This window comes from Corvus hawaiiensis, chromosome 26 (assembly GCF_020740725.1).
Source record: "Corvus hawaiiensis isolate bCorHaw1 chromosome 26, bCorHaw1.pri.cur, whole genome shotgun sequence".
Classification (NCBI taxonomy): Eukaryota; Metazoa; Chordata; class Aves; order Passeriformes; family Corvidae; genus Corvus; species Corvus hawaiiensis.
This window is the reverse complement of record NC_063238.1, coordinates 29,580,620-29,607,224: the sequence shown is the minus strand read 5'-3', so window position 1 is coordinate 29,607,224 and position 26,605 is coordinate 29,580,620. Positions and strand designations below refer to the sequence as shown.

Below are 26,605 nucleotides of genomic sequence, written 5' to 3'. Positions count from 1 at the left end.
GCTATACTTAACTCCATAAGCAACTTCCAGTCCTCCAGAGCATATTCAGTCACAGAGCAGTTGGAAAGCTTTTCTTCTGGCAACGTAGACTAAAGAGTCAGAGTGGTGAGTGTCAAGTGCCAATGAACAAAAGTAAAAGGAGCAGTACAACAGCTCAGAGCAGTGATTCTGCTTCTGGATGAACTCCAAGTGCCTTGCTGAGTCGAGCAGCAGAAATGTTTTTCAAAGCAGACTTGCTTTCATGATGTGGGGAATGCTTTACATTTACATTCCTTGAAATTAGAGCCATTAACTTTTTAAAAGTTTTAATATTTCTCTACCCTCTCTGTTAATTATCAGGGTTTTGTTCTTCCTCACACACCCACATGATCTTTCTCTGTGATCCTGCAATGAATTCATCATGTTAACATTTTGACAGTTCACTTATTTCCAAGCAGTAGACTACTATGTCATAAACATAGTGTTTTGATTTTGCTGAAGAATAAAGAATAAAGTTAAAGTGGAAAGAGAAAGAACATTTCTATTCAAAAGCAAATGTCAACAACAGTGACAGAGGGAAAACAGAACATTTCTGGCACAGAGAATTACTCAAAGAGCCACTATCTTTTATCTTCCTAACTTTTGGTATATTTTTCCACAGATACACATGTACAAACATCAGTGAAATTCCTTTATCACCATGTTCCATTTTTCTTGCTATCTTGCTGATTTTACTCAAAAGAAAACAATTTTTCAACAGGTGCTTATTTTATAAAAAAATACTCATAAATTTTCTCATATATTTGACCATTTAGTATAAACTCTAAGACCAAACACCAAAAAGCGATGTTCCTCTACCTTCACATCATGTCATAGTTTCCAAATTGCTTCTGTGACTATGATGAAATCCATAGGCCTTCATCATTCCAGCCCTAGCAAATTTGTTAATATTCAAAGCTATTTTGTAGCTAATGAAAAAAAAATTATATTTCCTACACAAAATGTTTATGAAAAGAATTGCTGACACAATTTTTAAACTTAAGAAGTTATTAGTTTACTTTTTAAAGAGAAAGAAACAAACCTTGACCCACGAAGGCCAACCATATCCTGGACCTCAGCTTGAGTCCTATGTGCAGTTTTGGGCAGAGCAATATAGGGTTATAAAGCTATTACAGGACATACAAAGGAGAACAACAAAGATAGTGAAGGGTCCAGAGGGGAATTGACTGGGGTTACTTGGCTTGTTCACCCTAGAGAAGAGGAGACTGAGGGGAGATCACATTGCTGTCTAGAGGTTTCTCACGTGGGCAAGCAGAGGGGCAGACACTGATCTCTTCAGTGTCAAAACCTGAAGGAATGGGCTGAAGTTGTGTCAGGGAGGGATAAATTGGATATTAGAAAAAGGGTCTTCACCCAGAGGGTGGTTGGGCACTGGAACAGGCTCCCCAGGGAAGTTGTCATGGCACCAAGCCTGACAGAATTCAATAAGTGGTTGGACAATGCTGCCAGGTACATGGTGTGACTCTTGAGGTGTCCTGTGCAGGGCCAGGAGTTGGACTTAGATGATCCTCATGGGTCCCTCCAACTCAGGATATTCTATTATTCTTGGACTTTGAATCAGTTTCCCAGAAGGCTGGTGTGTAGAACTCAGTTCAGTGTAAGCTGTAATTTTAAATAAAGTTCTGTGAATCTCTTGGATTTTCAACCACTTTAAAAAAAAAAAAAAGAAAAAAGTTTAAAAGTGTTTATTCCCAGACTCATTCCAGCTGCTAAAATTACCAGTGTAACACTTATAAAATAAACTAATGCAAAATTTAAGTGCATTTTTCCATGAGACATAAAAAGGAAGGTGTTTTCCCACTTCAAATCTCTCTTCTGCTTATTTTCAAAGGGTATCTTTCCTGTGTCTAACCAAAACTTTATTTCTGTGGTAGACTGTCTATACAAGAACTTCTGCTTCTAAACCCAAGTTTATGACAAAAAAAGTCATAAACTTTTAAATGCAGACATTTTTTTTAGAACTGTAAATGACATTCTGACTTAAGTATAAATAATAAAAGATAGCTCTAGAGAATCTGAGATACTTAGAAAATATTTATCCTCACATGCCTATAAATCCTCACCAGTTTTGCATTCAGAGTATCCCATTCTGGGTATTTTAATCATAGGTAAGTATAAGGGAGCTCAGTTGGTTCTGTAAAGCATATTTCATGTTAAATGACAAGATCTATTTATATTTGAGACATCTGACTTGTTCCATTTAAATCAAATGCTCAGTTCGGTTTGTTTGTGGCAAGTCAGTCCTAACTTTGAAATGATATGACAATGCTTTGTTTTCTTTTATTTTCCCGCAACAAGTAATGTTTTTAGACTCCTAATCTTTGGATTTAATATGTCATATAAATTCTCTTTACTTTTACTAGAATGTAATGCGCTCTACCATCATGGTAACTGCAATGCTTAGCTGATGTGAAAATCTTGTTGTATTTTTCTGTCTTTTTTAATCCATACTTCAAGAAAATCTTACTTATTCAGAGTACCAGTTTAAATTGCTAGAGTTTAGTAGACTCTTAATCTGTGTAAACCTGAGAAGATTGCATACTCTTGCTGTTCAAAAAAATACATTTTGGAGGAACTCAATGCATTTAAATATCAGGTTCTTAAGGTCTTATGCATATCCAGTCTTCAAAACAACATAAATTTTGTCCCCAGTTGAGAATGTAACAAATACCATAAAAATATGCAAAAAACCCCTGTATGACAATAATCCAGATCCTTATCAAGAAGAGACATGTTTTCAACAATTCAATTTCCCAATGCAATGACACACCTCTAAAGTCTTGTGGACTTCATCTGGAATAAAAAAAAACAACCAATAAACCAAAACCAGGAACAGCAACAACAGAAAGCCCACAGCCTTGATCCAATGAACCTTAATTTAAAAATGGTTTCAGGGTATAATCAGCAGCATGACTCCAGTGAAGAATGTGTGTATCATGTTTGAAGGAAGTATGACTAGGAATACATAGTAGCTTTCTTACTATAGAGCGGCTTAATTTGATTATCTCCCTGGAAAGTGCCTTTGCAAAAATACATGGAGAGTTCACAGTGAAATCAACACAGATGGAATGATATAATCAAGATTTTTTTTATTTTCACGAGACAATTTGGGTTTTGTTTTTTTAAAATAGTTCTTTTTATTTTTTGGATTGAATCCCAGGATGCTTCTACCTTGTAGCCCTTCAAAAACCAAATGAAATAAACAAAACCAAGCAAAATGCCTCCCTCCTATCCTCTAAGCTCCTCTCTCTCAGTGCAGTTTCTGTCATATGATTCAGCAGAGGTCAATATTATAACTCATTCTGAAAAGATGACTTGAAATTAATTGAAACTTAAGTTAGCATACTTTATGTTTTATAGCTTCATACTCTACATTGAAAATATTCCATCAATTTAAAAACAGGATATTGGGTGAAAATTTATAACTTTTCTGATGTCCTGATGATATTATCAGTCCTCCAAGAAATGTAAAGCAAGCTAGAAATGAATGCTGAATGTTCCACTTATATTTCTCTGCAATAGGTTTTTGAGTGGCAAGTGTCTTTGAAAAAAGGTAAAAGATTTTTTAGAAACCTGAATCACTAAAATCAACAGTTCAGTGAATGGCATTGGAATAGGCTTTATAGTAGCCTTCACAATGAGGTTTTAATCACTGAATGGTACTCACTGCAATGTCAATAATCCTGTAAAATAACCATTACTTTCCCTTTCAAAATATTTAAGGAGGAATACATTTTCCCCCAGAAATTTTTCCCCAGTTATTAATAGGTTTAATAGCTCATGAAGAACTATAGATTCTCCAAATATCATCAAAATAAAACTCATACGCCTGCAAGTTTTGCAGCATTTCACATCAAAGCTTTTTTTACTGAACAAATGCACCTATCATAGTTTAACACTTAAAAAAAAGAGAGAAATATATTCTAGTCAAAGTGTGTCAATACAGAGTAGCTGTCTTATCAGCTTATAGGAAAAGTTAGGTTTAAAATTATATGAAAAAAATCACTTGAAGTGTCTGCCTAACACCATTAAAATTGTCACCATCTTCATAGTCAGTTACATTTTTCGATTAACTCTCTTCTAAGGTATTACTAAATATCCCCTATAATGTTTTTTAGTTCTTCAGAAAAAGACTTTGTTAATTCAAGAATAGAAATCTTCAAGAACATGGCATAATGCAATTCCTTTTCTGTATTAAACCTGAAGTTTATGCAAGCCCTTGCTTCTATCATAGGCAAGGAAATGAAGGAACTGTTCTTGGAGGGACATAGGACGAGGTATAGCGAACAGTGAAAGATTTATTCTCCATTTAACTCAAGAATAAAACTACTGTTGAACAAAGATAGCCAAGAATTTCACCCATACCGAGGAGTGGAATTCAAATTCAAGGAGAGTTTAATTCAGACATGTCACTGCTTGTCTTGAATACCTTACTAGGGATCAATGACTTTTCCCAGTCTGAAAAGATTTTCTTCAGAAAATTTTTTATCCTCTATGGCACAGGCTGATTGTTCAGGTTTAGATACTGGTTGTACCACAAGCTTGGTCTCCACATTGTCAAGATTTCTCAGGCTGTTAATCAGCAAATATTCTCCATCTGTTGGCAAGGCAATTTATATTTTTACTTCAGTTTGGACTTTGTGAGCTAATTCCAGGGAAAGAAATGCAGGCCTAAGGATTCTGGGTTGTAACCAAGTTCTTCTGTTACACTGGCAACACAAGTAGCTTGAGCCACATACCTTTGCAACCCTGAGCTTGCAACCCTTTGCACCCTTAGCATCTCCTCCTAAACCCCAGCTACCAGATCTGGTACTGATGTGGCCTTGGGATCTGAGGTGAAACAGCTTCTTTGTGTTTCAATTCCCTGTGCTATGGTGCAGAACAATAGCACTTCTGCAGTTTATAGGAGTGATGCTGGAACCCCATAGTATCAGAAGTCTTTCTATGCTAAAATGTTGTGCTAGAGAGAGCCACACATATAAAGTCCCTTAGCAAGAATGAGAACCATAGGAGTCATAGACACTGCTGTGAGAGTGGATATTGGAGACTAGAAATGAATAATTTCCACTTGCCTGGCTAACCTTAGGGACAGGAATTATTTATGTAGTGTGACAAGGAGCTTTCTTTGACTCAGCAAGTCTACTTCTTAAGATACAAAAAAAAGGCAAAACTGTAAAAGATACAAAAAAGCAAAAATAGCATTTTCGGCCTTCAAAATGTTTGTTTGTTTTTCATTTTGTTCACTATAACAGTCATGTCTGCAGTGCTGGTAAAAGACAAAAGAATGTAGAACAAGTTCAAACCACAGGTACATAATAGTTTATTAACTGATCAGCAGTGAAACAAAATGGAATAAAAATGCATAGCAAAGAAGTATGCATATTCCAACACCAGTTTTCAATACCTTATATCCTGTCATGACCAATAAAATTTTGTTTTTAAACCATTTCTTACTATCATTAGCCCCAAATACTTCCTAATAACTAGAACTGAGGTTAAGCACATTAGTATTTAACAAATTGATTTGTACTCTTCTCATTCATTTGCAAGCTAGGAATTATATAATTAGACATATTAAACTAATGAAGTTTTTGTGAATTTATAAGCATATATAGATATATAAAAATATAATTTTTTTTAAACCTCCTGTTTTCAAGTAACAAAGACAAAATCTAAGCTCAAGTCTTGAATTACTCAAATAGCCCTGAATAAAGAATATATCTGAAATGTGTGTGAACTGCTCTCAGAAAATCAAGGAATATACCATTTTGAGATTTGTTTGCTGAGGTCCACTGAAAAGCCACACATAATATTTATCTTAGTGTAACTCTTGGACACCTGTTCTTGGTTTCTCTGGTGCCCCAGGAAAGCAATAGATAAATCACCAGAGACACCTGAGAAAACATTAAAGATTTCATTCTTCAAAAATGGTTTTAAAGAAGAAAAGCCACTACTTGGTCCCACCCCCAAAAATGCCTAAACCAGATAATTTCAAGCCTTTCATTTTTTAAGTTAAGGGACATATAAGGTAGTTTTTACAACTCATAATTAAATCACCTGTACTAGAAGTAAAAATTTAAGGAAGACATGTAAAACTTACTTTATCATTAAATATGATTTTAGTATCAGTTTATGACTTACTTTTGCTTGTGATGTTTCATGTATTTATTGAATGAGCACATATCTATTTAATCAAACTGCAAATACACTGCACTTGGAAGAAAAATATGGTGTGACTAGAGAGACATTGTCAATCAGAAATCTTATATGCATACAGTTGCAAGAGCTTGTCCATGGATTCTAGTCTATTACCTTTATCTAGGATGACACCTAGATTATTTATGAAACATTTTTTATGCTGTTTCCAGAAAACATATATTTCACAATGGTTTCCTTTCTGTCCAGTAAGACATGTAGTTGTCAGTAAAGTAAATTTCATTCATCTAATTTCAATTATCCTTATTGACTAAGAATCTGTATAAAAGTATAACATTTGAATACATCATAAAACTCTGCTTTTGTTTCTGTATAATCTGTTTAATGCAGACCTATAGTCCTTTATTAACTTATATTTTAGAAGCGATGCTCAAAAATATTGTTATAAAACTTAAGTTAATTTTCAAAAATTGTCCATAGAAACTTAGTAATTTTGGTTAAGTTTCTCAGCCAATGCTCAACCTGTGCTGTTGTAGCCATTCTTCTAAAAAATCTTTGTTTTACTCTAGCAGAGGTAATGAGTCTATAGAAGTCACCATCATGATAGGAGCTTTACCTTATCTTCAGTCTCCTCATTGATTTCTCTACAAAGAGAAATGAAGTGATCATACAATTTAACTAATATATATTATTTTTGATCCAACCAGGAGATTCACAACAAATTCTACCCAGTGGATTCTGTTAGCTTATGTGATTAAATGCTAATTTTGCCCATGGAAATCTCTTTGCCCTGAGTCAGAAACATGAGCCCCTGTTCCGTTGTCCCTTGGGGCTATCCCAGGGAAGCATTATGAGCCCTATGGGCTCGGTGAATCCCGACACTACGAGTCCACAGGGGCAGCTCCCTGATCTGGAAGATGGCACTCACTGGGCCAAGAAAGAGTGCTGTGGGACTGCACAAGATAATGGAATGTTCTGGGCAGGAGCCAAAGGTGGGGCAAGGGAGAGATCAAAGTGGTTAGAAAAGCAGGAAAATAGAGGGATAAGGAGATAAAATGGGCTGGTATTGGGTAAGAAGAGAATCTATGCTTGTCTAGCCGTCGCCTGTTCCTAGTCAATGAGTCAATTCTCTATTCCAAAAAGACTGCCTTTCTATCTGCTTTCCTGAGTGAGGACTCTATTGGGAATGCATGTGCACATGTGGATGCCTCAGTGCAGCAGCTGGAGAGACCAGAGGGTGTTTGTGTCTGTGGTGCCAGAAGCAGAAGAGACAGGAACACGTGCAAACTGTACACGGGTGTGCATGTAGGTGCCTGCAATTTCCTAGAGAACTTCAGGGTGGACTAGATAATGAGTGGAATAAAAATGATGGGAATCAGGTATCAGAAGTGCCATAAATTTACTCAAATACAGGAGAGTACAGAGGTGTTGAGACTGACTACTGGAGAGACAGTTGGTCCTGTCTAGCTATTGAGATTAGGGGATCTCAGGGAGGGCTATGAGCAAGGCCACAGATCCAAACCACCTACCTGTGAGTTCCATTCAAGCAGGGAGCATGTTTGGGCATGAGGCAAAGTGGGAAATGAGAGGACCCATGGGCCAGCTACTTGATAGACTGTTTAAGGTTTGTTACTGGAGGAAATTAAGGGGTCATGTGTCCCTGCATCCATGTGACCAGGGTTTTGTTTTTATGTGTGGGTATCAGCAACTGGAATGGGGCTGTGAACACTAGGGGTTCATATGTTGATGTGCTGGCTGTGCACTAGACTAGGATCCAGAGACCACCACCATTTATATATGTGTATAATTTCCTTGATCAACCAGGAGGGGAACAGGATCAGGCCACTTCTGCTTGTTGTATTTGAGTTAGTATGGTGTGGTTCATATCTGTATTGATCTATATGCACTGAACCACGCAAATATAAACATACAGAGGGAGAGTATACATATTTAAAATACAGTCTCAGCCTCACTGTTGACTGGACATAGGGTTATCAAATTGCAACAGCCATGCCTCTGTTGGGCTTCAAAACTTGTCACTTTCTAAAAGAGTCACCTTTAGAGAGTGAGATAAAAAGGTGTTAAAATCTGCATGGACAAAATAGAGCTGATTACTCAGCAGCACAAAATACACTTCATTTGTACAAATAGCTATCCACAGCTTGTTACAGATTTATACCAAAGATTATAAATAAAATTTAAAAAATTAAAAGGCGTTATTTAAGATTTGAAGTCTCGAATACACAGGATTCTGAGCTGAATATTTTTCAGTGGCAAATGCTGAATGCAGTAAGTCTGAGCTCCACTGAATACTAAGTTTTGGGATATTTTGTCTTTGCTGCTGGGTAGTTGTCTATACAAACATTGAACAAACATTTTCTGGAATATCTCAGCTTTGAACTGTGTAACAGGTTCAATAAGTAGAAACATAAAAAGTAGAAAGCGCTATGTAGAAAATTTCTTACAAAAAGGACTTTAAATACTCCACAGGAGTAGAAACCAAAATGAAAGTAGGTTGCAAAATGATCAAAATATGCAGGTCATGAGGATTAAACTACACACTCAAAAAATGAAGTATTTAACTCTACCAATATAAAACCAAAACTCAGTCCAGATTTGTTAAAAAGGTCATGAACCATTGAACTGGACTTTTGACTCAAACTAAGCTTTTGAAAACTCCATTTCTTCCCAGAGGAGTAGTGAAAGAGGATTGCATTAGCTTTTGATATACTTTACTTGCTATCAGCAGGGATTCAGTAGTGCTTGAGGAGTTTTGCTTTGAGTTTTCTCATTTGTTTCCACGCGTCCAAAGGAATTTAAAAAGCCCATTTTTCCTTTTCATAAGATTTATCTTGTTCTCTGGTAAAGCTTGGATAATTGATATCAAAAGGTTTAATCTTCTCTGAGAGTTTACCATCTTTGGCACCACAAGCTCCAACATTTGGCTACTTCTTTCTGAAATAGCACAATGACAAAGGCAATGTAAGAAAAAAACCAGCAAAAGTCCATATTCTGTAGAAATACCCTCATCCCCCCACCCTCCATTATGTTATTTAAAAAGAAGCTGGGCTGATATGTACCTAAGAAGAATCTTGGAAACCAGAGTCTATCTCAAGATATCTCCTTTGGTCAGAATATTAAAACATCCTTATGTAGGTAAGGTTATCTGTCTTCTAGCTTGGATAAAACAGTTCTGTGTCTAAAAGGCAATGTGTGCAAACTTCTGCAAGATGGAGACATTATAACAACAAAACTATATAAAAAATGGCAATTATCTCCAGCTCATACATTTACACAAAAGCTACAGCTGAGCAACTCGTCAAAGAGTTGGTAACAATGCAATACGAAAACTGGGAAAAGAACAAATGGAAGCAGGAAGAGGCAGTTTCAGTTGCCTCTAATAATGGTGAAAAAAAATAAATTGAAAGTTCCTCTATTATAGAATGCTACAAGTAATATAATATCATGAACACCCTCATATTTCAAATAAAAACTGGAAACTTATTCAAAATCTGGGGAAAAAATGGCAAATATAACAATAATTTAAATTTGAGATGTGTTTTAGGTATATGTCTGAGATTCATCTGTGATGAATCAGCTGTCATATAATAGAAAGATCACTTGACGTAAAGCCAGGAATACACCAATTTACTCACCCAAGCTGAGTGTCAACTGTTTTCCTAAGTGGGAAACATGATAAAATTACTTCAGTACTGCTAGTAACAAATGCTGTGAGTAAGCGTATTTGTATTCCTTGGTGACATTTTATGACTTGGGTTTAATCCACAAAGGAGAAATTAAACTCCATTTAGTTATGGCCTTTTTTCACTTGAAACTTACAGAGGGCTCAGAAAGTTCCATTCTAAGATATCCCAGCCATACATTATTATTTGGAAAGTTTCCAGATTTATGTTTTAATTTCTTAATTTTTCTTTTTTAAATAATCAAATTAAATTATTTTTTTCTGTTGCTATATTCATACAGTAGTAGAAAATGGGGGGAAAAGTAATGGTATGACATGCAAAAAAAAAAAAAAAAAAATTCTTTGCAGCTTAGGCAGCCAAATGATGATAATGCAGTCACTAGAACACTAAAAAGTGCCACTGCAGCATATCAGTACACACCTGGCCACCTGAACCATTGCCCACCTCACACAAATGTAATTTTTGGATTGCTGTGATTGCTGTGCTGGAAGTCTCTATAAACTTCGCCCTGAGAAAGGATTTTCAGGAAAGCTGCAGAGCTCTCAGACAAGCTAGATCTGCTCAGAGCAAATTAATTATGGGGCCAACACCTCTAAATCTGCTTTAGATCTCCTAAGATCTGTAAGACTAAACTTATACTGCCCTTTAGAATGTAGGCCAGGAAGTGGAGCAAGGAAGCCTTCTCATACATTGTATAACATAGATGTTGATTAAAGGAAATCATGTGTGAATTGTATTGGACATGATTATACTGAGAGACAATTAAGTCTGTGAATTTTGAATTTTTTTCGTTTTTATTTTCAATCTCAAAAGTCACTGCTTTCAGAAATTGGCTTCCAAAGTCACTGTGTTTGCTTCAGCACTGGAGTTAAAACTGATGGGCTATAAACCAGTTTTGTGAATTCAAACACTTATGATTTTTCTGGAAAGTTTCATGCCAGTTCCTTATGGATATTCTGGAATATTCTTTGGAATGAACTTGAGATTTTTAGTTAGTGGTCTTCTGCATCATGTCAAAGGTTGTCAGTAGTGTTCAAACTATGTGTCTATTCACATATACAGTGGGTATGCACACAGTACAAGACAGGAAACTAATTCCCATTTTGCTTTAGAAAAAGTCCTGAAAATGTATTAAGTGACAGCTATGTTACCTCATTTCACATTCAGGAGCATATGTTTTCTCACTTTCCTTCTTCTGTGCCCAGGTTTCTGGTTCCACTCCTCAAGGTTTCCTTAACATATCCTGACTATGTATACTTAATATATTACAGAAATTTCAGCTCTCAAATTAGTTAGGGTTAACTAGTTTAAGACTGAAACTGCGGAGATTTGGAACCTTTAATTTTCTCCTATATCCATAGAAAGTGCAGAAACAAATTTTTGAGTCAGTAACCAGAAAACTGCCCAATCCCAAGTTATTAGAGGACTACATTTGGCTTTGTTTTTAATCTGTGTGCTAAATGGCAGCATGATTTCAGTATTTCAAGCCATTTTTGGAGCACACCTAACTTCTACACCTTACTACTTATCAGAGGTAAACGTATGTCTGATCTAACTGAACCTTTTCTTTCTTCTCCTCTTTGAAGTTATTATTTTCTAGTTCATTTTTCATTTTGTGACTGGGACAAAAGGCAAGACAGTAAGGTTGTATATTAAAAGTTCATTTTGTGACTGGGACAAAAGGCAAGACAGTAAGGTTGTATATTAAAAGTGCATCACAAAATGCAATGGGCCTATTTAAGTGAAATTATCTAATTGGAACATGGAGAATAAAAATAATTAAAATTTAGAAATATAATTTAAATTTTAATTTATATATAGAATTGAGCATTTTGTTGTTGACTATGCATTTGAACAAAAAAAAAAAAAAAGAGGGTTTATCCTAGGAATGAAAAAGATATTTTGTTCAGCAATCAAGTTTCATAAACCCCAAGTATTTTGTGATAGTCTTTTAATCTTTAATTTTTTTACATTCAAATTTTGAATATGATTGTGCTAAAATTTAAATATATTTCAGAAATATATTTTCTCTGCTATCACTCTCTTTACTATTTCTCTCCAAAAATTCATCAAAAGTAATATTATAATTATTTTTTAGAGTTTTCTATTTATGATTAAACAAAATAGTGCCACAGATGATGCCTAAAAATAGCTTACTTATATAAGCAGTATTAATAGCTATTTCCAATCATTTTATACAATTTTATGCAAACTTCCTGTTTATTAACTGTTTACCAAATTTAAATAAGTAGACAATAATCTGATGGATGTGAGATGGCTCTGTTGGCAATAATAATTTGACAAATAGGTCTTGGGAAGGAAGCACTTCCTCATGTAATTTTATTGTCAGAATGCTCAAAAATAAAGTGCATCTGAAAACAACAATTTCTCAGAAAAGACCAGTCACAAAATTGATTTGACAGGTTTGTTTTTGGCTTGTTGCCCTCACTCTCTTTAACATCTTAAATCAGCCTCCAGTTTTTCCTCTGACTGAAAGGTTCAGATTGTTTCTCTTCTTTTCTTCTTTTTTCTCCTTTTTTTTTCCCCCCCATGTTGGAATTTTTTTTAGCTTTAATCTGAATATAGGCAGATACTCTATTTCTTCAGGCATGAACCCTAATTAAGATTAAAAGGTTTGCAATGAATGTAATCTGTTCCACCAGAAACCTAGAGCTCAATCCTACAGAGGACTTTAATACCAAAAATAGAATGTAGGTGGAATTGAGTTGCCTATATTTAAACTTGCTATCTTAAAAGCTTGGCAACCTGCACCTTAGCCTACTAAAGGTGAAAAGATGAGGTACACTTTTGTTTAACTCCACTGTGGGGGCTGAGCTTCTCCTCGGCATTTCAGTACCGTGACAGACTCCACATGGAATGATAGCCTACTTTAGCAATATGGTGCTGGTGTTATAATCCTCCTGTTAAATAATTGTCTCAGGTTTAAAACAAGTTTTCGAATCAGGCATTGAAGATCAGCATAATTCTCAGTTTAATAAATTCTATGAAAACCACTGGACATTAATTCTATTTTCTGGAAGACTGATCTACTCACCAAGTATATTTTAAATGTGTGAGGCGCCCAACTCCTGATAAAATTGCATCAAATAAAACAAATTATGTAAAATTGATCAAGCCCTTTACATTGTCAGAAGTGTAAATCCTGGGATATTCAACTCTGGAAATTGTGATCCCTGATACAGCCCTGTTTGTGTATTCTCATCAAATGGATGTACATCACAGAAGAAATTCCTAAGTAAGGGCAGGAGCCCAGAATCTTTTCCTTCTATGTAAGTGCAGAGGACACTAAGTTGAAAAATCAAATACCCTCTGGTCTAGAGAAGAAAATGTGAATTATCTAAAAATATTTAGATTCTTTATTGTACAGGGGAAAAGCTACAAGAAAGGGAATAAAGAGTTGTCCCTACTTCTGACAGTTACTTCCAATATAGTCATTGATGAGAGTAGATTTGGGTTTCAATGCTCATTTTAGACATCTCAGTTGCTAACTTGCCTTCAGTCTAGCTCCATTCTGAGTCTAATTCTTAATCATGTACCTAACTGGATAGGTACAGTGATACCATTTAGTCTCAACTATGATGCCAGTCAAAGAATTAAAGTGGAATGAATCACAAGCTATTAACTGGCTTTGGACTTACTGTTTCACATCCCTGCCCTTTTTTTTCCAAGTCATGCAGAACATAATAGAGGGGTCAAATGAGAAGTACAAATGTGGCAGAGTTTTCACACTCAAGTAAAAGCTATGTCTCCATTTAAAAAAATAAATAATAATAATCAAAAAAATCTACTAACTTACGGTGTCAGGCTTGGCCAATTGAAATGAGAATACATGAGTAATGTTTTCACTGTTATTAACCAGAAAATTCTATAGCATTTTATCACTATAGACTTTTATCTTTACAATGAGCACTGTAAGAATTATTTTCTTATAGGTTCTTATTTCTTACAGTAATAATTATTTGGCTTACAAAGACACAAAATGGGAATAGCAACTAATTTTGAGAATTTTTTATTGAATGCCTATTGAAAATGAAATGTTTATTGTATTTACTCTTTGTCATAAAGTGCATGTTTGTTTGTACTTGCCGTCGTCCACCTTATTTTAAAGAGATATCTATATGTAGGTCACAGATACAAATTTTCTTACAAACAAATTTTAAATGACCTGATATAGGATTTGTCTTGTAACAAATAAATTATTTCTGAATACATTACTGATCATTCAGAAGCACATATAACTTCAGTTACCTTAAGATCTATCTGTTTACCTTAAGATATTTCTGAGGAGCTACAGCTATTCTCTGTGATCTAGTATCAAGAACACAGATGTAATTATTATCCAACAGAAAAGCTCCTCCATTGAGCAGTATGTAAATGGGGGTTGAAAGCTATATTTATTCTCTTGACAGAGGAACTGAACTTCTGATAATACCACCACATTTACTGTAAGGTTCATTTAGGAGTTGTTTTCACTGTGGATCTCTGCATACGTCTCAGCACACAGAGGTGGGAGCTCTCTAATATAAGTGATGGTTTCCTTTGTATTGTTACAACTGCAGTGCACAGCTCTGCTAAGAGAAAAGATGTTAGCAAGACCTATTTTATCTTTCAGTGAGTACTGCACTCCTAGTTTCACTATTCCTCTTTGTTGAAATAGAATTATGGCAGTAACAATAAAAAGTGAATAAATGGCCAAGAAGTAAAAGACTAGTAACTAATGCCATATCATTGCCATTACTGTGAGGATGAAATCCAAAGCAGTAATCAAAAGGCAGTAACTAGGAAAGCAGCACACACAGGCTAATATATTTTTAATTTATATGAGACATATCGTATTTTGAATATTTTTTCATGATCATTCTTCTTTCACTTAGTAAATATAGGTGTGAAAGAAAAAACATTTCTAAGGAAAGTTCTACTATGCGTTTGCAAAATAGTAAATGATGTGCATGTACTTGTGCATGAGAGACAAAGGAGGGGGTGGCTGAGGATATGAACAGTTCTCAGCTCTATTGTTTATCAAATGTAATATATGAGGTGAGACAGAAAAATAGTTACCACATTTATTGTTGTCATTGTTTTTCAGTTGGACTTTTTTTTATTTGACTACAGTAATTCTATTGATTCAAAATTCAACTCTAAGCAGGCATCTGTGTTTATATTGTTCTATCATAGCATGATTTTACATTTGATGAGAGGAAAAACTGATATTTCTGTAATCAAAACCTGTTCTGACATTCACTGAAATGACCACACAAAAGGGATGTTTTGCTCTAAAGGAACCTTTTTTCTCTGTACATTAAGATAGTACTCCAAGCAATGAACTTAAGTCAGCAAGTAGAGTACAGATAGACAGTACATTGTGCTTTAAGACTGCTTTTGGGTTGATTATTTGTAGAGGATTTTTGAGGTTTGTGGTTTGTCTTTTTTTTGTTTCTCTTGTGCTAAAGCAGTAGGATGTTTTTAAACTGCAACAGTGAGAGTTCACTTTTAATTCCTGTGTTTCTCTCTGTGCTAGTTGGAGAGATAAGTTACTCTTCAATTGTTTCTTTCCTCTCTACTGATGTCCATTAAGTTCTCCTGAGTCTGAGTTGTTCTGAAGCTTTTGTCAGCAGTTTTTAAGAGTTTACAGATAAGATTGAAGAATATATTTAATATGATCACATGATAACACATAGCTCTTCATCTGTAATTGTTCAAATAAGTGAGCATGAATGATAACCAATGAAAATATGCATTTTTGTGTTTTGCATATAGTAACTTCACTTTTAATGTGAAAACTTTGACACACAGGCAAGTAGAAACTAATTTGCTTGAAATATGCCCTCTAGCTAGAGCACTTTCTCATATCAGGTATAGCGCTATTTCATTGTCATTGAAATAAAAGTTCACTTTTCATTGCCCAGACAGCTGAAAAATCTATTGCAACCTCAGGTACCCAGAGTTACACAAGCTGACATTTACATTTGCCATATCTTGGTTAATAAATTTCAGATTCTGACTTTCCTGACATTTTCTCATACAAAGTTACTTTCTTTACCTAGAAGTCTAGCAGGTGTGCATTCAAGTCTAAGAAACTGTAGTGTCAAGTTTGAGGGGTGAGGTGTAGAAAAGAGAGAGTGCAAGACAGGACAGAGAGAAAAACTTAGGGAACATAAATTAAAGAAATGAGAAGTGCATTGTCAGGGAGTTTATCTTTGAAGAAACATAGTTATACTGTGAGCTTATTTAAAAAAAATAGCAAAAGACAGAAAAATTTTTTTGCAATTTTATTTGTTTTACTAAAATTATAAATCTGCTGATGAGATTTAAAACTCTTGTATTGTTTGTATAGATGTAATAAAGAGCAGTCTAAGTCAAATGATGTGCTTTATAGTCTAAGAAAGAAAGTTCAAAGACACTTCTGAAGTTATTGTTAGTACAGGGTCTAACTTGGGTTGTCATATTGATTATGCCTTTACTATGAAATATACCCACAAGCAATTGTATCTGGTTTAGCTGATGATTCACTTTTTAAACATATGTTTTTCTGCATAAATATTCACTTTACTGCTTTGATCTCACTTGCCTCATTTTAGGTCTTGTTGAAAACAAGCATGCATTTCAAATTTTGAAAACCATCTCTTTTGAGGGTCTTAGAGCAATAAGAAACTGTGTGACCACATTTAGTTTACTAGCATGCATTTTAAAATGCATAAAACAGATGCAGACAGAATATTTCCAAACTCATTTGAATTCCCGTATTAAATAAGTACTTGCTAACTTTTAAGTTCAAAATGTGTGTTTGCTTCTATATGCAACAGCTTTCTCAATTCCAGTTACAATTTCAGAATTCCTTTGTATATGAATGATAAAAAGCTAGGATATGATTCTGATTTGACTTGGATCTCCCTGGTTCTTAAATGTACTTAAGTGTTTCTGAGTTAAGGTAGTTATGAAAATAAAATCAAGCCTGATATACTGGGCTATTTTTCTGACAACATTAGTTACTCTTAAACCAAAGGTTTTATTTTTAGCACATTCCTTTATCTCATTTTAAGAATTTTCTCTCTAGGTACAATTCTGTAGGCATGTTAGCACTAACAGGCACTTCTAAATCTCATGGTTTTGACATGACCTTTCATCATCATATTACAAAAATCTATGGTTTACATATTGTGCCACAAAATGTAATTGCTGCTTAAACATTCTGTGAGTGACTTTGGAAATTTCTGTGCAATGTCTGCCTCTTCTGAAGACACTTTCTGCCTCTAATAACAGATTCCCTGCCGTCATCATCACCAGTTACCTTCATCTACCTGAGCTTTTTGACATTTCTATTGTGGCCTGCAATCCATTTGCAAGTTCATGTGGCTCTGTAATGGAATATTAACACCCTGAGAGTAGGCTTGCCAGCAGGAGGTGTGTCAGAGCAATTTGACAAACAGTGCTTTGAAGGACTGTGACCTTGGAAGCATCTAGCAGGACAATTTATGAATTTGGAGTAGCTGCCAGATTGAATTGTAAAAGGGTGTATATTAACACATGGGATTACAATGAAGACTCATTCATAAACATCAACATCCTGCCAAAGAATGGATCACACAAAAGTTTAATAGAATATCTATTCTCTTATTATGAACACGTAAATCCCTCAAATTATCTGTCTGCTTTCTTGGAACACCACAATTGGACCATAGTTTTCAAGTCCTTATTTTTTACACTTAAACATTTTCCTTATAACATGCCAAATCCTTCCCCAGCTGGGCACTGGCACAGGTCCCACTGATTTTAGCAGAAGTAAACCTGCCATCAAAAGACAGTTATGATTGTCATGTTAATATTGGAAACCACAACACACTTCTTTAGGCCACAGCTAAGCATCTGAAATTAAATTTCTAAATCCATATTGTTACTTCTACATAAATTTCACCGACTTTTCAAAGACTTTCAGTGGCCATGAATCAACTGAAAAGAACTAAAGGACTGAAAATTAGGTCATATTTATCTATGAGTCTTAATAAGGATTTGAAACTTTAACTGCAGACGTCCAGGTTTGGAAATCTTGGCTTATGGTTGCAGCCCAAACACCTCCAATATTTTCTGGGAATGATCAGAAAATTATACAGTAAAGACCATGTGCAGTGCTGTTGACTATGGCATAATTAAAGAGAGACAATAAAGCACAGAGTGCTCAACTTAAAAAATACTGTAAAATTACATGTTACCACTGAGCAGATTGTTTTTAGATTCTGTTGAAAAAAAACCTTCTCTGAGAAGTAAAACTATAGAAATAAAATATAAATTATAATTACTCAGCCTAAGTATACATTTGTGGGGAACTATTTTCAGTAACTTTGCATTTATGAACATAGTTTAAAAGGCAAATTCACACTGAATTCTCAATTAGAAAAAAATCTTCCATTTTGCAAACAGAAATATGCTGCTGTTAGACAGAAGTACTTACATTCTTCATGCTTGACAGTTTATCTCCTTTTTAAGTGTAAAGAAAATTTGAAAATGCTAATCCTACCAGCTTGCACTGCTCCTCAGTGCAGCATAGTAAGAACTTAAGCACGTATTGTCTGCAAAGAACCCTAGAACCATCTAATGTATGTAATTGGCATAAAGAGATATCCCCTTTTAGCTGGTGTCCCAGTTCAGTAAAACATGGCCTGACAGCACATGCGAGTCACACAATTCTGAAGCCCAGCTGGTATCCACAGCCTGAAGCAATAACCAACATAGACTTGATCCAAGGCTGGCTGAAGTGAAAAGAAGCTATCTTATTGTTTTCAGTGGCTTTTGGATCATGCAATCCTTGATAAATTTACCCTTTGCTGCACCCTGATATAATCCTTATATCACACAAGGTAGTGGACACAAAAGGTACTACGACATCAGCAGGCATAAGATTTATTTCAAGAAAGTTGTTGAATGATATTGTTTGTATGTCAAGGTTGATCCCCAGCCAGATGTGTATACCTTGCTTATTATTTGTCATACCTCTAGTTTTAGTAGAAAAATACAATTCCTCCTGAAGTAGAATGTCATTTACTCCACTAATAAATTCAATGATTTTTAAAAATATTTTTCCCTCAGAGTTCATTTCACTCCATTTTGTAAATGCTGGTGTACAACCATATAGGGGCAGAGGCAGGCAGTGCCAGATCACTTGACCTTTATGATTCTCCACTGGCAAAGTAAAATTGTTTACCTTTACTGTATTTTTTTCATATCTCCCTCTCTTTTCTCTTTTTAAATTCCTATGCTACAAACTGAACATATATAATTTATGACTAATTTTTTTTGTAAAATCATGGCTCGATTCACTGACATGAAGACTCTGCTTTTAACCTCAGCTTTTCAACACAATAATAAAGAGCTCTGTAGAGAGTTCTGGGATAGCATTAAAAAAAATCATTGCTCAATAACTTAAAAAAGCAGTCAAGATGCTTTTTCCTACCCACGGTACCAATTTACATTCTTATAAACAGAAGAAGCTATTTTTTATTAGATTGTAATTCAATAAATGGCACTCTACAGTAAGGGAAGAACAATTTTCTAAAATAATTTTTAATAATGATGTATAAACCAAAAAAGCCCCCTTTAAATGCTTTATTTGTATAGTCCTTAGATAAACCACATCACCTTGAAAGAGGAGAGAACAAGTGAAACAAAATGAAAAATGTTGCATCTTTCAGTGGCCTTGAGTCACGTGTTCTGCAACAGATTTATGCTTCACTGCACTTTTGCTCCTTGTACTGGATGTTTATTTAAAAATAAAGCCATAGATAACCCAAATAAGAAGTGGAAGCAGAATTATAGTGAGAGGAGCTATTGAAATAGAAGGAACAGAAGGTTGTGGGGTATAAGGGACAGCAAGGCAACGGAGAGGAGTGTGGAGGAGGCTGCATATTTTCCATCACTAACTGAATATTCAGGAAGTTGGCACCAATCACTATGAACTCTAGCCATGGTTTCATGCCTAACAAAATTTAATCTGCAGATTATAAACGTGGAAATGCAGTACCTGACTATTTTTTGAGATAGAGCTGGGAATTCTACTCCCTGACTGCAATCACAGTTTCAAGTTATATTATTAAAAAAAAAAGAAAAATAAAGGGAAAATACAGAAAATAGAAAATAGGATTTTTTTTCTGTATATGTAATGCGCAGCTTCAGTGGAGTTTCTGTTAACACAAAAACTTCTTCCAATGTTTAGTTTAAATGTGTTTCTTATAATAGCATTGCATTTTGCATTATGTACCTTTTCTCCCCCACTGTTAATAAGTTCAGTCACTTTAGTGTGGAGAACAACCTGATACTTCTACAGTGAAATGACTGGCTTGCTAGATGAGCAGACAGCAGTCAATATTGTCTACCTTGACTCTGGTACAGTTTTCAGCACTGTCTCCCATAAAATCCTCAGAGAACCTGATGAGGTAAGGTCTGGGTGGGCAGTCAGTGAGGGGGATTGAAAATTGGCTGAATGACTGAGCCCAGAGTGGGGTGATCTACAGCACAAAATCTAATTGGAGGTGTCACCAGTGCACACTGACAGTCAATACTGGGTGTGATCCTCTTTATTATCATCTTTACTGATCTGGATAATGGGGAAGAGTGTAATCTCAACAAGTTTGCTCATGACGCAAGACTGACACACCAGAGAGTCATGCTGCAATCCAGAGGGACTTCAACAAGCTGGAGAGCTGGATCGACGGCAACCTCATTAAGTTCACCTTTGAGGTAAAAATTCCTGCACCAGGATATGCTGGGGACCACCCAGCTGGAAAGTAGCTTTGCAGAAAAGGACCTCACGGTCCTGGTGGACCATTCAGAGGACTACAGAAATCTCTGCAATGTGTGGCGATACCCGTTCAATAGTTCAAGATAACTGAGTTACTCTTTTCCTGTATCACATCTTGATGTACATACACATCTTGACAAAACTTCATGACTCTAAAACTGCTATTCAAAAAGTTACTGAAATCTCACTCTGCTCTAAGTGATATAAAATAGGCACACATTCTTCTTTGATCATGAGTCTATTTGTATGTCCACAGGGGACAGACTAACCTTATGACATACAGTTACTATCAACGTCCTTTGGGCAACAACACATATTATGACATTGTCTCAGTTTGCAGCCAAAAATATCTACCAAATACAGTCAGACTTCTTTTCTTTTTCCCTCACTTCTGCCTTTTCTTCAGTATATTTTTGCTATCAGTCACATGTTCCTTAAACAAATCTGGGTACAGACTTCCCATTTAAACACATCTCCTGTGATCCTGTCAAGGTCAGCCTCACTTTTGTTTGGTACAGCTCATTAGGGATACTGGAGAAGTTCAAGTCCTAGGAATACAAATGTAAGAAGGTAAACTACCTTCCAGTTATCTAAAATTTAATGATTAATTTGTTGCAAAATGCCAAATGCCTATGTGAAGAAACATTCACTTCTCTTATTTAGTACCATGCTGCATGTACAGTCTAATGCTTTAAGTAATTCACTGCAACTATTTCCAATTCATATCCAAGGCTGTCTCGTGGTAGCTCTCACTGTCAGCCTGTATAAAACAGTAAGGTCATGCGGACACCCTGCTGTCACTTTACCATAACTTGACTATCACACGAAATATGCTCAAAGCATCAGGATCATAAAACTCTCAGACAGAGTGTGCTTATTTGTATGTCCCATGAGGACAAAAAAAGCTAACTTTTTGAGCATCAGAAGTGTCCTCTGAAAATCAGAAGCATATAAAGAAAGACAAAACAATTATTTTTAAGTAATAAAATTAGGTTCCTAAGTGAAGCTTATACCACAAAATCTGTTAAGAAGAAAAAGCGAATTCCTTTGTGTATATCACTGTATTACCTGTCTAATTTTTAGAATTGCTGAAGCACATCCTATTTCAAATGCAATTGCAATAGAACAGTTGTGATAGCAGACATATATAGCAACTTTCTTTTCAGCATTTGTAATGGCACACATTACCACAAAAGCATTTATGAGAATTACAGCACTATGAGTTTCCAAAATAATTATATTTTACAGATATGAAGCCTCAGTGTACCTTCATGTTAGATAAATACAACTAAAGGCATGTCTTCTCTCTTATTCCTGTTGTACATACAGACACAGTTCCAAGCAAGCTGAAGTGGTGTGGAGACTTAGGAGAACATGTCTAGGTGAGTCTCATTCTTGGTCCTGAATTTGGGCTTGTTTATTTTTCTTGTTCAGTATTTTGGCTTCTTTGGGGTTTTTTTTGTTATCTTACTTGCCATTTGGAACCACATTGTTCCACAAAACTTGTAGTGGCTAAATGGAAAAGATTATGTTTAAGCAAACATGGTTTTGCCTTCCAGTACATACGTACCTAGATTTCTAAGGCACAGACTGGCCTTTATGAGTAGAATAGATAGTCAGTCTGTTAGCTTTTCCCCTTCCTCCTCAGCTCTTCTCTCACAAATCCCTTCTCATGCTTTCAGAACATTTCACCTTAGACTTTTCCTATCTTTTAGTTCAGCATGTGGATACCTTGGCTGTCAGTTCATACAACAAATCACATATGATCCTGATGAAGCCATTAAGAGTTGTACAATGAACTCCCTGGAGTCAGTATGTCAGTTAATGTCTTGAAGTTGTTAAAAAACCCCATCCAAACAAAAAAACCCTTGGTTTTCTTTCTTCAGTTTAAGTGTGACAGCCCAGTACAAAAGGGCATAAAAGAGAGACTAATAATACTCTTTCCTTCAGCACCCTTGTGGCTGGATGGAAGTATTCCATCTACCTTGCAGTTAGGGAAATACACTCTCATAAATCTGTATAAGAAATTGATTTTCAGGGAAAGACTTTGTGATTGAACCAAAGGCTGGTACACTTTCTGAGGTCCTATAAGATCGTATTCTCCCCTCAGTTTTGGTGCTAGCACTTCACATTCAGCCTTTGGGCTCAGCCTATAAACAGTCACTAAATTTACCATCAATCGTCTATCTTTCAAGACCATTAGTGTCAAATGACTGCAGCACCAAGGTACATTACACAAATTCTCTTCCCTTATCTTCACGTTACCATTGACTAGGAACACAAGAAAAATCTTGGGGAACCAGCTCATGTGGTCTCACAGCATGATATTGAGCTCTCACTGCTCCAAAAGTCATTAAGTTATACCTGGTAAATCTCCTTGCCTTTCTCTAAATTATGTCCTTTGGCAACAAGATGCAAACTCAAACTAGATATAAGTGCTTTCTCAGTCCCCTCTGATTGCCAACTGATAATGCTTTTTGCTTTTTGTTTGTTTATTTTAGAAAGAAACAGGAAAGCTGAACATGGCATGAGAAAATTTTAACAAGGACCTAAAAATAATCTACTCTCTTTTCAGTAAATATCTGGTAATCAGTTTGGATGCAAAAAGCAACACAGGATCTACGAGAATTAAACTTGTTTTCTAGTTGTCTAAATTTTCTAAAGTCTAATATCCAACAGAGCATATAAAAGCAAGCTTCAGTCGTAGCTCAAGAAAATGACATGACAATGGCAGTGACATAGCACATTGCAGGCCCCATAATCACCATTAAGTGATGAAGTAATGCAAGTTTGGCATGAAGTTCCAAGCTTCATGGTGCTTAGGGCTGACTTAGGCCTACACCATGTTGCCCATTGTAAATTGGATATGCGTAATGGGCCTTTATGTTTACATATTTGAAAGGTTTGATTAACATCTGTTTTTCAACTATAAGAGCTACCAAAAAAGACAAGGACTACCGTGTCTATACAAGTGGATATAGTCTGTATTAAGCAAGGTGGAAGCTTCATCTTAATTTTCATCTACGGCAAACGTAATTTAATTATTGTTAGGAACATTTTGTCAGGTGCAAGAAGAGACAGAATATAGCCCAACTCACAGCTTGACAATTGAAATATTGCTGGATAGAAGCTTAGAATTAGAAAGTATAATTTTAAGTACTATTGAGAAAATAGTTTAAAGATGTGCTTTTGTATTTTGATGAACATAATGACTTCCATCTAAGTAAGTTATGAGTACATTTCTAAGTAAGTTATGAGTACATTTATGCCAATTTGTTATTAATCAGTATTTTCTTCTGGTTAGATTTATTAAGCTAAATCCATTTTGTAGGCAGCACATGGGTGAGACAGGTGAGTGAAATCAAGATTTAGCTAACTTTAGCTCTGTTTCTGGCACTGACATCACCATCCCAAGTAGGAAGAGAGAGAGACATATGAGAGTGCAGGAGTGAAATGTCTTAAATAACTGAGTCTTTTGTCATATAAAAATCTTAGAGGAAAGTTTTACTTTGGGCTATTTTCAACTACTCACGATCTTATTCTGAAAAATAAGAAACACCTATGTCAAACCAAATTTAAAAAAAACAGAGAATGGGTCATCTTGTTTCTAGTAGCCTCCAAGTTTCTCATCCCTCTCAAATGCATGACTATAAAAAAACCCCTACTTTTATATTTTCCTACAGCTGCACATAAAAGCCTGAAACAAATTGCATTTTGAGCTTTGATTTTTGGCAAGTTGATAGCCCAACTATTTGTGGGAAATAAATGAACAATAGAAACTTGTGAAAATGTTTCTTTCTTTTTTTTTTTTTTTCCTGAGAACTAACATAAAATCATGGATTTTACATCATGGAGGACAGAGGGAAGAAATCGTCTATTTCCTTTATTTCCTCAATGATGCCTTCTTCTCTAGATCAAACTTGAGAACTTCAAAATGGACTTTTAACATGACTAAGTGGAATACCTGTCTAAAATATATATAAAAGTAAAAAGGATAATATACAGTGAATAACATCTACCATATACTAATGTTAAATACAAATTTTTCACTTTGTGACTTGATTACAAAGAAGTCCTGGAGAGATATATCAAAGAACCAGAGAATATGCTGAGTTGGAAGGAACCCACTAGGATCATCGAGTCTAACTCCCAGCTAACTAAGAGCACATCCTCAAGAGTCACACCATGTGACTGAGAGCATTGCTCAAACACTTTTCCAGCTCTGTCAGGCTGGTACTGTGACCACGTCCCAGGTCACAGTACCAGAACCTGTTCCAGTGCCCAACCACCCTCTGGATGAAGAGCCTTTTTCTAATATCCAACTTACCCTTCCCTGACACAACTTCAGGCCATTCTCTTGAGTCCTGTCACTGGTTGCTACAGAAAAGAGATTCAGGGTCTGGCCCTCCTCTTCCCCTTGTGAGAAAGTTATCAACTGCAATGAGATATCCCCTCAGTCTCCTCTTCTCCAGCCTGAATGGACCAAGTGGCCTCAGTCTCATGCAGCTTCCCCTCAAGACCCTTCACCATCCTCATGGCCCTCCTTTGGACACTCTCTTATAGCTTAATGTCTTTCTTATATTGTGAAGAACTAAACTGCTCACAATATTCCAGGTGAGGCCATACAGTTACACTGCATATGCTCTGAAGGAGTTATTAGGCTGAATAACACCACCAACCCGTATCATAATTACATCCATGCTATATATTGATAGTAGTATAACAGCTGCTAGGGAGCTGTTATGATGTCAGTGCAATAAAATTGGGATTTTGTTGGCTCAGCATTTTAATGTAAAGCATTTTTGCTGAGCATAATCCTGTCAAGGAAAACAAGTGGCCATTCTTGTATCATTTTCTTTGAATGGAAATAAGGAAAAAAAATATGGCTAAGTCTTCTAACGAAGAAAAATGGGGTTACTGAGAAATATTTCTGGAAGAACTACAAAACAGGTCCCTTGGCAACAGGTAATACCTCTTTTGAAAAACCCACCATGGCCCAAATATTCCCACAGAAAGTTTAACTTGGTTTATGATTTCTGATGACCACAAAGTTTTGCTTATGCTCTCTTTTGCAATACCTACAATGCAAGACTATTTAGTCATGATACATATTCATATATGTATATACATATATCTTTACATATGTATCCATAAATATACATAGAGGCAGTTTCTTTTATTTCTGTTACTTTATATTGAATTTTTAACACAAAAATAAGATTGTAAAAATTTTGTTAATATGAAACTTTCTTTTTCTTCCATAAAATCTCTACACAGATTTGAATGCATTTTTAATCTTTTTTCTTGCACTTAAACACTTCTCTACCAACCAGTACAGAACTGCGGTGTCTCTGGCATATTGGTCCCCTAATAATCTGTTAACTGCTTAGAAACAATTGAAGCTCTTACTTACAACCTTTTTAAAGCTTAACCACAGTCCTGTTTCCTGTGTCTTGATTTCCAAGGCTTCCTGCTAGCAGATATAATACTTTTTCAGCCCTCTGCTTCTCACTTTGATTCCAGATATTCCTTCTTTTTCAAAACAGAAATTTTGAATTCAAACTTTTGGTCAACTTTTGTTAATGTCCATCTTTGAATAAGTAGCAATAATAAATAAATGCAGCACAGACCATACAGGTAATCTCAGATCTGAATGAGAGTTGTGTTTAGGATTTCCAATGGGCTATTGTTCCAACAGGCATTAAAAACTATTTTTCTCCCAAGACCATGCAGAAAAATTAACATAATTTGCTTTAATCACCTTGGTGGATAAATTATAGTATCCGTTTTTCAAATAAGAGAGTCCTATGGAAGTCATTGGAAAAGTGAGAAGAGACTAATCTCTGAAACAGGTTAAGTTGATTAATGATCTTAGGTTCTTCTTTTTGATGAACTC

At 35.5% G+C, this 26,605-nt stretch overlaps 1 long non-coding RNA gene across 1 annotated transcript; it reads right to left on the bottom strand.

The window, feature by feature from the left end:
* Positions 1–1,462: 1,462 nt before the first annotated feature.
* LOC125316927 lies at positions 1,463–25,352 on the bottom strand. Its single transcript, XR_007199914.1, has 3 exons — positions 25,342–25,352; positions 20,887–20,892; positions 1,463–1,589 (listed from the first exon to the last, which is right to left on the bottom strand). It is a non-coding gene; the product is annotated as an uncharacterized LOC125316927 (long non-coding RNA).
* Between the last annotated feature and the right edge of the window lie 1,253 nt (positions 25,353–26,605).